Source organism: Tamandua tetradactyla, chromosome 12 (genome assembly GCF_023851605.1).
Source record: "Tamandua tetradactyla isolate mTamTet1 chromosome 12, mTamTet1.pri, whole genome shotgun sequence".
NCBI classification, from domain to species: domain Eukaryota; kingdom Metazoa; phylum Chordata; class Mammalia; order Pilosa; family Myrmecophagidae; genus Tamandua; species Tamandua tetradactyla.
Window position 1 is genome coordinate 54,934,020 of NC_135338.1, and position 15,232 is coordinate 54,949,251.

The 15,232-nt window shown below is 48.7% G+C and overlaps 1 protein-coding gene across 1 annotated transcript in view; it reads right to left on the bottom strand.

Annotated features, from left to right (window-relative positions):
• The window catches only part of ASB2 (ankyrin repeat and SOCS box containing 2), a 53,878-nt gene extending 39,365 nt beyond the window's left edge, over window positions 1–14,513 (bottom strand). The window contains exons 1-4 of the mRNA XM_077123420.1: window positions 14,195–14,513; window positions 13,609–13,681; window positions 11,448–11,787; window positions 3,783–4,229 (exon numbers count right to left, since the gene is read on the bottom strand). The gene's annotated coding sequence lies outside the window, so the exon portion shown is untranslated. The remainder of the gene's footprint in view (window positions 1–3,782; window positions 4,230–11,447; window positions 11,788–13,608; window positions 13,682–14,194) is intronic.
• Window positions 14,514–15,232: the final 719 nt, after the last annotated feature.

A 15,232-nucleotide genomic window follows, 5' to 3' on the forward strand; every position in this document is an offset into this window, starting at 1 on the left:
GTCAAGTGTCAGGAACCACTTCCAGCTGGAGGGTCTCTGCCTGTAAGGCATGAAGTATTCTTGCCCCTCCCGCCCTATCTATGCTTTAAAACCTAAACAATAGCAATGGCTGATGCTGATGCCCCCCTGGAGAGTTTCCAAGCTGCCCTCACACCTGCATCTTTTGCCTTTTCTAACACCCTGTGGGAGGGTTACTCTTCTCAGTAGACAGACGGGGAGACTGCAGCACAGCGGGTCTACACTCCCCTTCTTTTCACCGGGTACTCTGCTCTCTCTCCCTGACCCTCACGGCCGAGGAGGTCTCTGCTCAGCTAAGGGCCGAGCTGGCTTTGACAGGGTGGGGTGGGATCCGGGCCTCCCTGCCGAGCTGGCTTTGACAGGGTGGGGTGGGATCCGGGCCTCCCTGCCGTTGGCTCCCCAGAGGCGCGAGGGCTCAGCCCCAGGGTGGCCTTTGGCAATGGGGCGGTGCTGACCAGGCCTCTGGTACCCTGGGGCCCTCGCAGCTGCCGGGAGCTTGAGCCTTTTGTCCAGACTCTGAAGATTCTAAAGAGCCCCGCTTAGCGATACTAATCCCAAACCCTTTGATGCCAGTTCAAGGTTCCTGGCTTCCCTGGGGTGCCAGAGCCTCAGGGCTGCTGAGGCTGGGCCAGGGTTGCTGGGGGTTGCTGAGGGCAGCTGCTCAGGGCTGCAGGCCTCAGCAGACCCCAGACAGGCTCTACTCCCCATTCCCCATCTGAGCGTGGGGGCCTGGAGGTGGGCATGACTGGCCCAAGGTCACCCAGATAGGAGGCGACACCAGGGATCTGAACCTGTCCCACTACACCACGCTCCCCGAGGAGACCCAGACTCCCTATACCCTGGAGCTGGGTGCCCCACACAGGCCCGAGTCTGGGTGAATCTCCCAGGGACTCTGGTGACAGGTCTTGGTGGTTTTTTCCTTATCGATGAACAGTGAGGAAGCCACCCCAATAAAGGGGGAGAGAAACAGGGTGAATGGGAGAAAGGGAAGAAGAAACAAGAAAAAAACACTCTTTTCCTGTTCTGTGTGGGAAATAGTCCGCTGCAAGGAGGGGTGTCAATTCTGTGCAGGGCCCAATGCCCACAATCTAGGGCACTGCCCAACGATTGCTGAGATAAGCATCAATGAATGCCAAGTTTCTGCTTTATTTCTTTGGCCCCCACACTACTGAGTCTCCAGGGTGCCCTTCATCTCAGCTGCCCGGCCCCTGGGTGGCCCCCTCTAAGGGCACTCACTCCTCATTTCCTGCCCCTCTCCTGCTCACCCAGACCTGCCAGCGTGCTCGGCCGGGCACAGGTCTGGACAGAGGATTCCAGGCCCCTGACCCAGCTTCTGCCCAGGGCTCTGTGAAAGCCAACAGGTCAACAGCGTGGGGTGGGGGTGAGGGACGGGGGAGCCTCCAACAGCTGCTGCCCCGGCCCCTTCCCAGACCTCTCTGCTGGCCAGCCTTGTTCTGCGCCGTGGGTGCCAGGAGGGACAGACCCTCACCTGGGTCCCTGGGTGGCAGGACACGCATGGGGACTTCTGGAAGCTCAGGGTCCAGGTCACAGAGTGTGAAGTCTCTGGTGGGGCAGGGGGGCCTTTCCCGAGCCCCCTCATTGCCCAGGCCTGGCTTCAGGAAATCCTCCAAGCCAGATCACACCAAAATCAGCTAGGACCTTGCTTCTTTCTTTTTCTCGCTCCTTCTATGTGTTTTTTCATCTCCCACCCTTAATTAAATATTTTCTTCTCTCTCTTATCCATGTCTTTCCTCTCTCCTTTCTCCCTCTCTTTAAAGATTTCAGGCAGGTTAGGAATCACTGAACTTTTATCTCTATCACTTCCCCAAAGCATCCACTTCAACCACAAAGCTCTTAAAACCTTCATTTACACTCCTGGACACGGATTATTTCAAAAGTTAGGTGCTAAGGAAAGAAAGCCAAGGATACAAACCGGTCCTGTGTCAACCACGTCTTTCGGGCAGCCTGACCCTCAGGGGCTCAGAAAGGGAAGAAGCCTGGGGCAGGCTCTGAGATATTTTTGTGCCTCCCTCAGGAAGGCTCTCTTGGATCTAACTTGTCCACAATATATAGGCACCTTATGATGTCTTGGCTGTGCCAGGGACATTTCTTCCAGGTGCCTGGATGTTTGTTTACCATGCCCTTGTCCCCTGGGAGGCCAGAGGGGGCCCAGAGTCAATACTTCCTAGCGGTACAGCTTAGCAAAGACCTTTAACCCCTTAGAACCTCAGTTTCTGCATCTGGAAAATGGGAGTAACCATCACCTCCAACTCATGGTGCCTGGAGAAGAGTCAGTGAGAGAAATCACCACAAATGCTTGCCCGGTATCTGACCCATTGTAAGTGCTCAATAAATACTTGCTGTTATTGGTTCTGGTTATTAATTGTAAGGTTATTAATTGGAGAGATTAATTATGGGGCCCCCACCTCAGGGAAGAGGAAGAGGCCTGGCCTGTTTGTGCAGGAACTGATGACGCAAACTGGAGGGGCACCAGGTGGGGTCGTTGCCAGGGTAGGGAGGCGGCTGGGCTGTAAACAAGCTGCCACCAGCTGTCGGGATCCATCCAACTACCCTGGAAGGGACCCGAGCATCTGCCACTGGTGGCTTCATTTTGCTGCTGGTTGGGGCCTCTGATGGCAAAGGACAAGGTTGTAGGTTGATGTGCTGGTATCAGCTGGCTCTGCCTGGGCCATTTTGAACTCCTTCAAGCCCCTAACTCCCGCAAGGAGCTTCTCCTTCAGTGGAGAGGGTGCTTCATTCCCAGGCGGGGTTTGTCTCCACCCCCCCAAGCATTGGCCAGCCTCCCTTCCCCCTCCCTCGCCTCGGACTTCACCAGCTTCCTCAGGAGCTGCCTGAAGTCAAATCCAGGCCTGCCCCTCCCCTGCTCAAAAACTTTCAGAAACTGTTCAATCTTCATCTCCCTCCAGATCCCCAGCCCAGCTTCAGCCCCCCTTCTCATCTTTCAGACCTTTCCCTGATGCCACACTGCACTTTCCGTCATCACCCCAGATCCATCCCTATTTGTCTGCCTTTGCTGGAGCTGCCCCCTGATGACAGTCCACCCAGGCTTTTGGAGCCAGCTTGAATGTCATCTCCTGGAAACTGTCCTCGTGCCTCCTCCCACATGACACACACAGACCCAGACACACACAGATCCACGCACACATGCTCGCTCACAGAGGAAGCCTTCTCCCTTCCCTGCATTCCCACAGCACTGTCTCATTCTTTGCATTGCATCAGAGATTTTTGTTTGCAGATTCCAGCTCCTCTCCTAAGCCCCAAGCCCATGGCAGGTAGAATCCACGGCACCATAGTTGCTTTGTCCCCACAATGTGCACACAAGGGCACTTCATAAATGTCACATTAAATTGACACCCCCATGCATGAAGATATCTATCTGTCCGCCTGACCTGAAAGCTTTTCATAGTGTCATTTGCCTGACACAGCTATTGCCCAAGGCTGAAGGCACCAACAATAGCATCATTGAGAAGTCCTTTTGCATTTCCTTTTTTAGAAGCACACAGCAGAGTGGTATTCTGAGCAAGAGTCCTCCCGAAGAATTGACAAGTTCATGCAGATTGCTGATTCTGTTTCCCAAATCCACAGTGAAAGTCACCAGCATGCTTTATAACCCAAGATAAATGGAGAGAAACAGACAAGCAAGAACTTGACTATAAAAGGTTTCAAGTACTCTAGCGCTAAGTCCCAGCCAGCCACACCATCATTTGCAAGGTCTGTATAAGAAAGTTGAAAGCATGCATTACCTGTTAGGCTCGAAAACAAGGGTACAATTCAGGGGTAATAAAAAAGATTTTCTTGAAAGTGTCTTAATTCAGAACATGCCCCCTGAGTTTCCTCTCTGTCCCGGCCCTGGGTTTCTGGCTGCACTGCCAGGCAGCTCTGAAGTGCACTCCTTTGAAGCAGGGAGTTTATTTTGGGCCCACCGCATGACCAGTGATGACAAGCCAAACTATAAGATGTTATGCATCTCAGATTTCCTGCGTGAAGATCTCCCTGAGGAAGTTGCAATCCTGCCTTCAATCCCTCTCGGGTGCATCAGGCTTGCGCTTCATGGAGCATCTCGGAGCTGAGCCTCCCAGCTGTGGTGACCCTCACGTGACGTCATCATTTGTGCTCCTTGACACGGAAGCCATATATGGGTATGTTTCTGGAACTACACAGGAGGGAGAGAGAAAGCGAGGACAGCCAGGCTGAGGAGAGAGACAAAGGAAAGGGTAAGAGGCATAGAGACTGAGGAAGAACATGGAGAGAGAATCAGGAGAGAAGCGCAAGGGAGAAAGAAAGTAGGAGAGAGGAGATAGTGAAGAGAATGAAGAAAGAGGAGGGAAAATGGAAAAGAAGGCAGGCAGGAAGGAAGTATGGAAGATACAAAGGTAGGAAGAAAGGAACAAAAGAAAGTGAAAAGAAGAGAGGGAGGGGGTAAAGCATAGATGGGGAAAAGGAAGGAGGGAAGGAAAAGAGAAAAGCAGGTAAGAGAAAGAGAGAGAGAAATAGGGATGATCTGAGAGGTGAAAAGGGAGAGAGAAAATGAAGTGAAAGAGAGAGAAATGAGCGAGAGAAAACAACCTGGACAGAAAAACACAGAGGGATGGAAAGAGGAGAGGGAAATGAATGGGAGGGGAGGAAGGAGGAGGAATCAAAGGAAGGAGAGGGGACAGGAGGGCAGAAAAGAGGAAAAATAGAAGGGAGACTGGAGCTATCTGGAGAGAAAGGGAGAATGAGAGAAAAGGAGGGAAGAAGGCAAGAAGGCAGGAGGAAGATGGAGTGAAAGAAAGAGCAGGGGAGAGGGAGGGAGAGTTGGGGTGAAAGGTCCAATGTAAATGGCCTGTGGGCCCCTCCAGTTGGACGCTGGGCATGTAGCCTGTGGCAGAGCCTAACACTTGAAGGCACCTGGCATCCAGCTGCTGGCCGCTGTGGGGTGGGGCTGGTGGTGACGAAGGGCAGGGGCGACCAACAGAAGAGGGCAGGGCAAGCCCGGGGCAGAGGCAACAGCAGAAGGAAACACTTCCTCCAGCTCCAGGGCAAAACACCCCCCACTTTTGGAACAGATCAAATGGCACAAAATAGCAGCATCGGGTGACAAGGACAACAACCATAGCCACCCGCATCAAACATCCAGTATGTGCCAGTACGCTCCAAGTGCTTACACAATGCCTCGTGCCCACACACACCACAGACCTCAGGCCACAGTGTCAGGAACACAAAATGTCACTGGGTCTATTCTTCTCATCTGAAAACAGCTTCAGTCTCATGGGCCCCTTCCCCTTAGAAGATTTTGGATTTATAATATCCATAGCATGAGTTTCTTATCAACTCAAACTTCAGAGAACTTCAAGCTTTTATGTTGAATGTGGATACTCCACCTTCAAAATAACTCTGGGTGATGACAGGCTGCCTTGGGGTTGGGTCAGGGTGCTGGAGGCCTGGCCTGATTCAAGGCTGGGAGGAACATCAGCCCCCAACCTGCCTCCCAGCTATTCTGGCCTGTGCTGAAGGGTGCGCCACCCCAGCCTGGTCAGCTGCCCCAGGCCACCGCGATTCGCAGCCCCTCAAGGTCAGGCTTGAGTTCAGCCCCTTCCAGACCCATCATTTGATCATGACCCTGTGCCGTGGTGGGAATGTAGAAGACTGGAGAGAGGGACCTCCCACAACCAACCATCTTTACTGTCTCGTGACTCGCTCGGCAATAAGAAGTTCTAGGGGAGCTCCATTGGGCCATCCTGGGCTCTTGCTCCTACGCTGGTCTCTCTGCCATGGGGTGGGGGGTGGGGGGAGTCACAGACTCTCCATGTCTATCTTTACCACCCTCACCTGCTCAGATTTGACCTGGGAGGGGTGGACCATGGGCAAGGCAGAGGGCCTTTCTGGGGACACATGCATTTTGCTCCCCCTCTGACTTGCCTCTCCCTCCCCCCTGGTCCATACAAACTTTCTACAGTCGGGGGAGCTGGAGAATTCCACTTGCCAAATCCTACCGTCTTATAACTGAAGTCAGCTTTTGAAAGTCAAGAGCCCAGATGGTCCTTCTTGGTCTCTGCTGCTGCTGTGCCACCCCTTCCAGAAGGCAATGGATGCTTCATGATCAGACAGCCCCAGTGAGGCAAAAAGTCACAGGGAACAAGAAGTGCACCGGGGTGGGTGGCCAGAGAAGGGGTAGGCCAGGCAGACTTTGATCAATACCTCAAAATAGCATCTTGTTGCACTAATAACAACCTAGTGTTGTCATCACTCCCATTTCACAGATGAGGAAACTGAGGCACAGAGAGGTTGGATAGTTTGTGGGCAATCCCACAATTTATAAGCAGTGGTTAAGCAATTTGAACTGATGCAAAAGCCAATGTATATCGCAATAGGACGATCCCCAACTTAGTGGGGAATCCAAATGTTGGGGCAGAATGAGGAGACCCAAAAAGCAGTATGGGGAAATTCCCAGGATGCTGGATTATTAAATAATGGCTCCTTTGGGAAAATAACTTTCTAGAAAAGTGCTCTGCATACATACTGTCCTGTAGGCTGGTAGATGATGTAACCTTTGAGTGAAGAAATCTGCTCCCTGATGCCCTATACCGCTCAGCATTTACCCTGCTCATTGACTGATCAGCAATGGGACATTTTGCTGGATTGTCAGCCAGTGCCATCATTTCAAGCATGAAGGACCTCTGGGGATTAAGCCATATGGAGGCAGAAAACTTGCTTAGCACGTTCATGTTCTGTTCCTCTTCTGAGAGTCAGAACAGCTGTCAGGTGGGTAGGATGGAGAGCACTGGATGTGTCCTACCAGTGTCTAGGCAAAGACACCACATGTGCGACTGCGGCAAAGCCCAGGCCTGAGCCTGGAGCACTGACTCCCAGCCAGGCCAACTGCACTGGGCCATTCCACCAAAAATGCCAAAAATGCCAAGCCCCAAGACAGATGTCAAGATAAGTATGGAGGGAGTCAAATAGTGCCAGCCGAGAGCCAGGTCCCAAAACACCAAAATGAAAGCAGGACTAATTGTCTTATCCAACCCCAGACTAAAACTTTTCTCATGTTCATTTCCTCCTTGATTCCTTAGCAAATGCAAAGCTGCATATGCAATTCCTGAATGCAATGCTACATGTGCAATATCTGACGTAATTAACTTGGAACATAATCTGTGAAGAATAACAGAGCATTTATCAAATGAAAATGAGTTATACAGAGGTGATTTTCAGTCAACCAGGGTAGCATTATAAGACACTGGCATGTCATTTCTTGCAAAATCTTTGAACAACTAGCAAAAACTGACAAAGCCGTCTTTCTCTAAACTCGAGAAAACAGTTTTGATATTGCAGTAACTAGGCAAATGCCAAATTAAGAAAACACAGCTTTGGAGGGCAGTACCTCAAACTGTTGAACTATGTTCTACTAGTCTTGATTCTTGATTCTTATAGACAACTGTATAACGATATAGCTTTTGCAAGTGATCATGAAAACCTTGTGTCTAATGTTCCTTTTATCTACAGATGAGTAAAAACATAAAGACAAAAAATAAATAATTGGGGGGATAAGGGGTAAAAAAAAATTGGGTAGATTGAAATACTAGTGGTCAATGAGAGGGAAGGGTAAGGGGTATGGGATGTGTGAGTTTTTTCTTTTTATTTATTTTATTTATTTATCTGGAGTGATGCAAATATTCTAAAAATGATCATGGTGATGAATACAGAACTATATGATGATATTGTGAGCCATTAATTGTATATTACGTATGAACTGTATGTGTGTGAAGACGTCTCAATAAAAGTATTTAAAAAAAAGAAGAAGAAAACACAACTTTAAAAAAGGTAGAGATGAGCTCTTGTTGCCATCACTGGCCCCTCCCGCATCCCCTCCTGTACAGTGTGACGCAGTCTGTGGGTTCCTGGCCTGTTCCAGAGGGAGCAGAGTAAACCCTATGCGCCTACTGGGAGCTGTATATTGGTGCCAGTCTATTGTGTGACAGCCTGAAAGACTGAACTAGGAAACTCATCTCTGGATCATCCTCCAAACACTTGCCCTGCAGGCAGAAGCAGCTTGTGGGCACTTAAAGCAGTGTAAGAAACAATTAAGTCAAAGCAGTTAAACTCTCCAGTCAAAAGGCAGAAATTAGCTGAATGGACAAAAAACACGACCTAACTATATGCTGTCTATAAGAGATTCACCTTAAATTAAAGACACAAGTAGTTTGAAAGTGAAAGGGTGGGAAAACATTCACCATGCAAACAGTAGCCAAAAGGAAGATGGGTAGTAGCTATACTAACATCAGATAAAATAGACTTTGACTCAAGACTGTTATGAGAGACAAAGAAGGTCACTATATGTTGATAAACGTATCAGTTTAACAAGAAAAAATAGCAACTATAAATCTATATGCACATATTGTCAACTACAAAATATATGAAATAAATATTGGCTGATTTATGGGAATAAGCAATTCTACATTAATTGTAGGAGACGTCAATATAACACTTTCAGTAAAGATAGGACATCTATACAGAACATCAAAATAAAATGGAAGATTAGAATGATGCTATAAGCCAACTAGAATTATTTATAAATACTTCACCACACAGCAGCAGAATACTCATTCTTCACTGGTGCACTTGGGTTATTCTCCAGGACAGATCACATGTTAGGTCACAAAATAAGTCTCAATAAATTTTAAAAATTTGATGTCATTCAATGTATATTCTCTGACCACAGTGGAATGAAGCTAGAAAGCAATAATAGAGAACTAGAAAATTCACAAAGATGTGGACATTAAACAACACACTCTGAAACAATAAATGGGTCAAAGAAGAAATCACAAGGGAAATTAGAAAATATCTTGAGGCAAATGAAAACAATACTACAACATACAAAAACTTACGGGAAGAGTCAAAGGCAGTGCTGTGAGGGAAATTTATTGCTCTAAATGCATACATTAGAAAAGCACAAAGATCTCAAGTAGAGATCTAATCTCACAACTGCAGGAACTAGAAAAAGAAGAGCAAACTAAACCCACAGCGAACAGAAGGAAGGAAGGAAATAACAATCAGAGCAGAAATAAATGAAATAGAGAATAAAAAACAATAGAGATAATCAATGAAACCAAAAAATGATTCTTAAAAAAGATCAATACAATCGACAAACCTTTAGCTGGACTGACAAAGAAAAAAGGAGAGAGAATGCAAATAACTGAAATAAAAAATGAAAGCAAACACATGTCTACCAATTCCACAGAAAGCTTAAAAGTTATAAGAGGATATGATGAATAATTCTACTCCAATAAATTAGCCTATGTTTTAGTTTCCTTGGCTGCTGAGGCAAATATAAAATGGGCTGGGTTAAACTATGGAAATTTATTTGATTATGATTTGAGGCTAGGGAAATCCAAATCAAGGCATCATCAAGGCAATGCTTTCTCCTTGAAGACTGGCATTCTGGGGCTGGCTGACAGTGATCCTATGTCACATGGCAAGACACATGGCAGGGTCTCCTGGTCTCTTCCTTCTCTTCCAGGTTTCATTGGTGTTCAGCATCTGAACTGCTCACTCTGTGACTTTTTCTCTCTGCATTTTATCTGCTTATAAAGGGTTCCAGTAATAGGATTAAGACCCATTCTGATTGAGGTGGGCCATGTGGTAACTGAAGGAACTTCATCAAAAGATCCTACTTACAATGGGTTGACACCCACAGGAATGGATTAACTTTAAGAATTTGTTTTTCTGGGGTACAGTGCTCCAACCCACCACAACAGAGACAACATGGATAAATTCCTAGAAACACACAAACTACCTTCAATGACTCAAGAAGAAACAGAAGTTCTCAACGGACCAATAATAAGTAAAGAGATTGAATCAGTCATCAAAAACATCTTATCATGCCCTGATCTATCCCAGAGTAACTTGCGTAGTGAATAAAGAAGTATTTGCAAAGTCCCCTTGCAGGACTGGGAAGAAAGGAGGAAACATTCAACTTCCCCATTTGAGAATCTCTGATATTCTCGCAAGCAGTGGGCACAACCAGATCAATGGGCCGAGCCCTTAAACTTGGGGTTAGCTCCTTTGAAATGTGTTCCTGCAAAGGTTAGGCTAAGGTTACTTATAATTATGCCTAAGAGTCACTCCCAGAGAACCCCTTTTGTTTCTCAGATGTGGCTTCTCTCTCTAAGCCAACTTAGGAGGGGAATTCACTGTCCTTCCCCCTATGTGGTACATGACTGTAAATCTCCCTGGCAAGATGGGACAGAACTTCTGGGATGAACCAGGACTCAGCATCAAGGAATTGAGAAAATCTTCTTGACCAAAAGGAGGAAGAGAGAACTGGAACAAAATAAAGTTCCAGAGACTGAGAGATTTCAAACAGAGTTTAAAGGTTATCCTGGAGATTATTCTCATGCATTATATAGATATTCCTTTTTAGTTTATAGTGTATTGGAGAGTCTGGAAGAAAGTACCTGAAGCTGCTGAGCTGTGTTCCAGTAGTTTTGATTCTTGAAGACAATTGTATAAAGACATAATGTTTATGATGCGACTATGTGATTGTAAAAATCTTGTGTCTGATGCTCTTTTTATCCAGGGTATGGACAGATAAGTAAAAAAAATATGGATAATAAATAAACAAATAATAGGGGTGATAGGGGTAAAATAAATTGGTTAGATGGAAATACTAGAGGTCAATGAGAGGGAGGGGGTAGGTGTATAGGGCATACATGAGTTTTTTCTTTTTTCTTTTTATTTCTTTTTCTGAAATGATGCAAATGTTCTAAAAAAAGTTGATCATGGTAATGAATACACAACTAAGTGATGATATCATGAGCCATTGATTGTACATCATGTATAGACTATATAAAGATTTGTCAATAAAAATATATTTTTAAAAATCAAGGAAAAGCTCAGAACCAGATGGCTTCCCTGGTGAATTTTATCAAACATTCAAAGAAGAATTATCACTAACCTTTCTCAAACTCTTTCCAAAAAGTTGAAAAGGAGGGAACACTCCTCAACTCATTCTATAGCATCACAGAATCCCAAATCTAGGTTAAGATACCACAAGAAAAGAAAATCATAGACCAATATCCCATATGCAAATAGATGCAACTGCCCCAGGTATGTCATGCAGATCAGAGATGAACCATCCAGCTGAACGTTTCATAAACTCTTGCTTCATAACATCAGGAGGTTTAATAACATGGTCATTTGATACCAATGACTGTTGGGATAGTTTGATATGCTGCAATAAACAACCAGAACATTCATCAAACATTCACTGCAGGCTCAGCTGGGAGACTCCTGAACCCTGTTCTCAAGCTTCCCTCCAGAAAGAGTGGACAAATGCCTACTTCCACCTGTAACATATTATCCATTCTGATAGGTAGTCTCCTGAATTTCAATGGAAAAAAAAAAAAGGCTCAATCCAAATGACTTACTTAACTCCTTAGGAAAGAATTTAGTCCTGAATCCTATCCCAGTTCTCGAGTTCACCAGACCTTAAGTGTCTTCAGGCTGAGGCTGTCTTCTGTGTTGTGGTGGCTCCAGCTGGGGTGGGCCGTGGCTTTAACGATGATGGTGTCTGGAGTCCTCGCTCCCCAGCGGAGGCCCGAGAGGAGGGGCAGTGTCTCTGAGGTCACCCCACAGGCTGGAGATAGAATAATTCTCTCATCGAGGAACCATGCCAGAGGGAAGCCTGGCGCATAGGATCAGACGTTGATATCCTACAGCAGAAGTGCTCTCCTGACAACCTGGTGGGGACAGTGTGTGGGCATCCACCTAAAGTGGAAGGGAGACAGTATTGCTCAGTGGAAAGAGACCTGGGACGGGGTCTCCAGGGCCTGGATCTCTGTGTACCCCTGCTCTGTCCTTGAACCTGTTATCTTTCTCTCTGGGCTGTGAAGAATGTGGCTGTGGGCATCCTAGTACACGGCTTTTGGTAAATATACACACCCATTTTTGTTGGGTATACACCTGAGACAGGAATTGCTGGGCCCTCAGGTATGTGTAGGTTCAGCTTTAGTACAAACTGCCAAATGGTTTCCAAAGTTGTTTTGCCAGATTACATTCCTACCAGGCACATGTGGAGATCTAATCGCTCCATATCCTCATCACACTTTGTAGTTTCCATCCGTCTATAACATCCATTCTGGTAGGTATTAGTGGCCTCTCACTGCAGTTTTGATGTGTATGCCCCTGGTGATAATTTATATGGAGCACCTGAGAATTCCTGACCTCAATGATCTCTGAAGCCTTTCCAGGGTCTCCAGTGGTGCACAGGGTGGTTTTTGTGGGGACAGGAAGGGGTAAAAGGGGGATAAATGCAGAGGCAGAAACCAAACAACTGGCCAAGCTGCAGGAGAGCTGGAGGACAATGTGGCTCCCAAGAGCAAATCCCGGGGCTCACATTGTACCAGGGAGGCATTGACCCTCTCCTCACCCTCTAGCCCCTGCTTTCTTTTTCTCTATAGCACCTCTCACACATGTCCTTATCCACTATGTGTGTGTCTGTCTTTTGGCCATTGCACATCTCCTGTATCTGTTCACTGCTGTGTGTCAGTCCTGGCACATAGTAGATTCTCATTAAATAACCATTGCATGTGTGTGCCTGTCCTAGAGCCACACAGACCCTGGGGGAGAACCCAGGAGGGCCTTGGTGCTGTCAGCCAGTCCAGCCCTCAGCCACACACACATACACACATGCTAAAGTACACACACCACATACACACAGTACACAATACGCACATATATGCACATGCCACACAGAATACACATACCACATCACATAGACCACATCGCACACACCCTATACAATACACACAACACACACACAGTACACACACCACAATACACACATGATACACACATACACACACGTAACAGCCTACGGGTCACCATTTGACGATATCTCTCTGTTCCCCTTTTCCCTTCCAGGTGCCATTCAGTGTTTATTTAAATTTGAATTCCCTTGAATAAAGGTGTGTGTGTGTGTGTGTGTGTGTGTGTTGGGAAGGTGTGCATGCAGCCTCACATACAGTAGAGACTGGATGGGGAGCCAAGTCTGGGAGATTTTCCTGTGACAGTGACAGTTCTCCCAGGAAGGAGGGTAAGAGAAAAGGGGTGGAAGAGCCAGCCCAGGGAAGGGGCGGGAGCTGGGTTGTGGGTCAATGCCAAGTCCTCAGGTGACTCTGACCCAGTGATAGGGTGTCACCTGCTAGAACAGGCCCTGCTGTGGCCATCGTGCCTGGCCCTCAGCCCGGGCTCTCGTGGTATTGGTTTATCTTGGTGTTGAGTGATGAAGAGGGACAGGTTATAATCCCATCCTTGCCCTGGGAAACATTTTGGGGGCAAGAGGCAGACAAAGGTCCAAGCTCTGAAAGGAAGAGGAGTAAGGAGAGGCGGAGGGAAGTCCCAGCCTCTCTTGCTTTCTTTAAAATGAGCACTTGTTGTCCTTGGCTGCATGGCCCACCCCTGGCATCTTTCGTCCCTAGCAGTCCGGACCCCTTGGGTTCCAACTTAGGGGGCCAAAGCAAACTCCAGGGGGAGGAAGGTTCCTGGAAGTCAGCCCATAGGCAGCTCAGGTGGCATTTCAGACCTCACCTCTTGTGCCTCTTGCTGTGCCCGGTTCCCCACAGGTCTGCTGCTCCTGGCCCACTTCTCTCCAACTCCCTGCCTGCTTGTGAAGGGGAGAACCAAAGGGAATCATCATTTCCATCAAAATTTGCAGATTCCTAGCAGTGCCAGGACGTTGGACTGTTTACAGAAGACATTAGATGAGAGTGGCCAGAACAGGCCAGCAGGACAGAAGGGATGGGCAGAGCCACAGAGCCAGTGGCCTTGCGGCTCCCTACCCGCCTCCCGTTTGCATACCAACCGCCACTGACTGGTGGCCAGTTGCACATAGTCGCCAAGTTATCCCAGCCCTGTGGCCCCCCCTAAGGGCTTGGCTTCCCACACCTGGGTCTCAGCCTGTGGTAAGGACCCACATGCAACAGAAGCCCCGGCCCTGTGCATCCATGAGCCCCAACTGTCCCCGATGGGGGTCTAGGCCCTGGAGGGTGGTCCAAGGGGGGTGCTCCTGGGTCTGGTGGAGGCCGGGCAGTCTGCTTGGGGCTCGGCTGGCCAGCCCTGCACAGAAGGACCTTCTTTGCTGGAGATGTCACCCAGATGCAGCCCGAGTTAGCACCTGTGTATGCTCTGTTCAGCTGGGGCACTGGTGTCCGTAACACAGCCCATTTCGCGCTTGCTGCTCTGAGTCTCTGTGTCCTCCTCTGAGGCCAGGGGAAGGATGACTCTGGGCTCCCGTGGTTGGGAGGGCTTCTTCCTCCCCACCCGCCAGCCGGCTCCAGGCAGGGGAGCATGTCCTGCGGTGTCCGGAGACATCGGACCAGGGATGCACACATCCTGGAGGTTGCTGGTGGCTGCCACGACACCGGGCCTCCTCTAGGGCTTCCATCTCACCAGGTCCAAATCCCCCCTGGGAACCTGGGAACAAAGTTAAATCCCTAATGGCCCACAGGCCCCCGTTAGCTGCTGGGAGTAGGTTTTGCATGAGCATAAATGTGTTGGCAGCAGAGCTGGGAGCTTTCTGTCGCCCTTCAACTTAAGATAGAGCCCTCCCCACATAGACCAGAATGCCGGAGGCCCACACCCAGTTCCCCCAGGGATTGGCCACTGGCTAGTTGCAGCCTGGCCACTCAGGCCCCGCCCCTCCGGCCATCACTGCAGCTGGGGGCAGGGGAGGGGAGACCCCACCCGAACGTACCCCGGCCCCAGCGCTCTAGAGGCCGAGCCTGCAGACCGCAGCTCCGCCTGCCCCAGACACACATCTGTTACCCACTTGGCACCTCCTCAGTGGGCGACAGCTCTCAGGCCGTAGCTTTCACCTTCTGCCCTACTCCTTGGGGAATCCAAGGTGGCCAGTATTGTGTCACTGCAGAGGTGCCAGAGCACCTGGGCTTGCTCTGATGGGGGGCTCTGGGTTCTGGGTGTGGGCAGGGCTGGGGGTACACGGGGCAGACGGGGGCCAGACTTCATGGGGGAGGTGTGTCTTCTCTCTCCTCCAGCAGATGGGAAGGGCCGAGCAGAGCGCTCCCATTTCCTGACCTCCTCCTGGGGCCCAGCTCTTGCTCTGCGATGCTGTGGAGGGGCATTAGCACCCCGCTTTCAGAGATGGGGAAACTGAGGCCCAGACCCTCGTGACGCTCACCTGACTCAAGTGAAA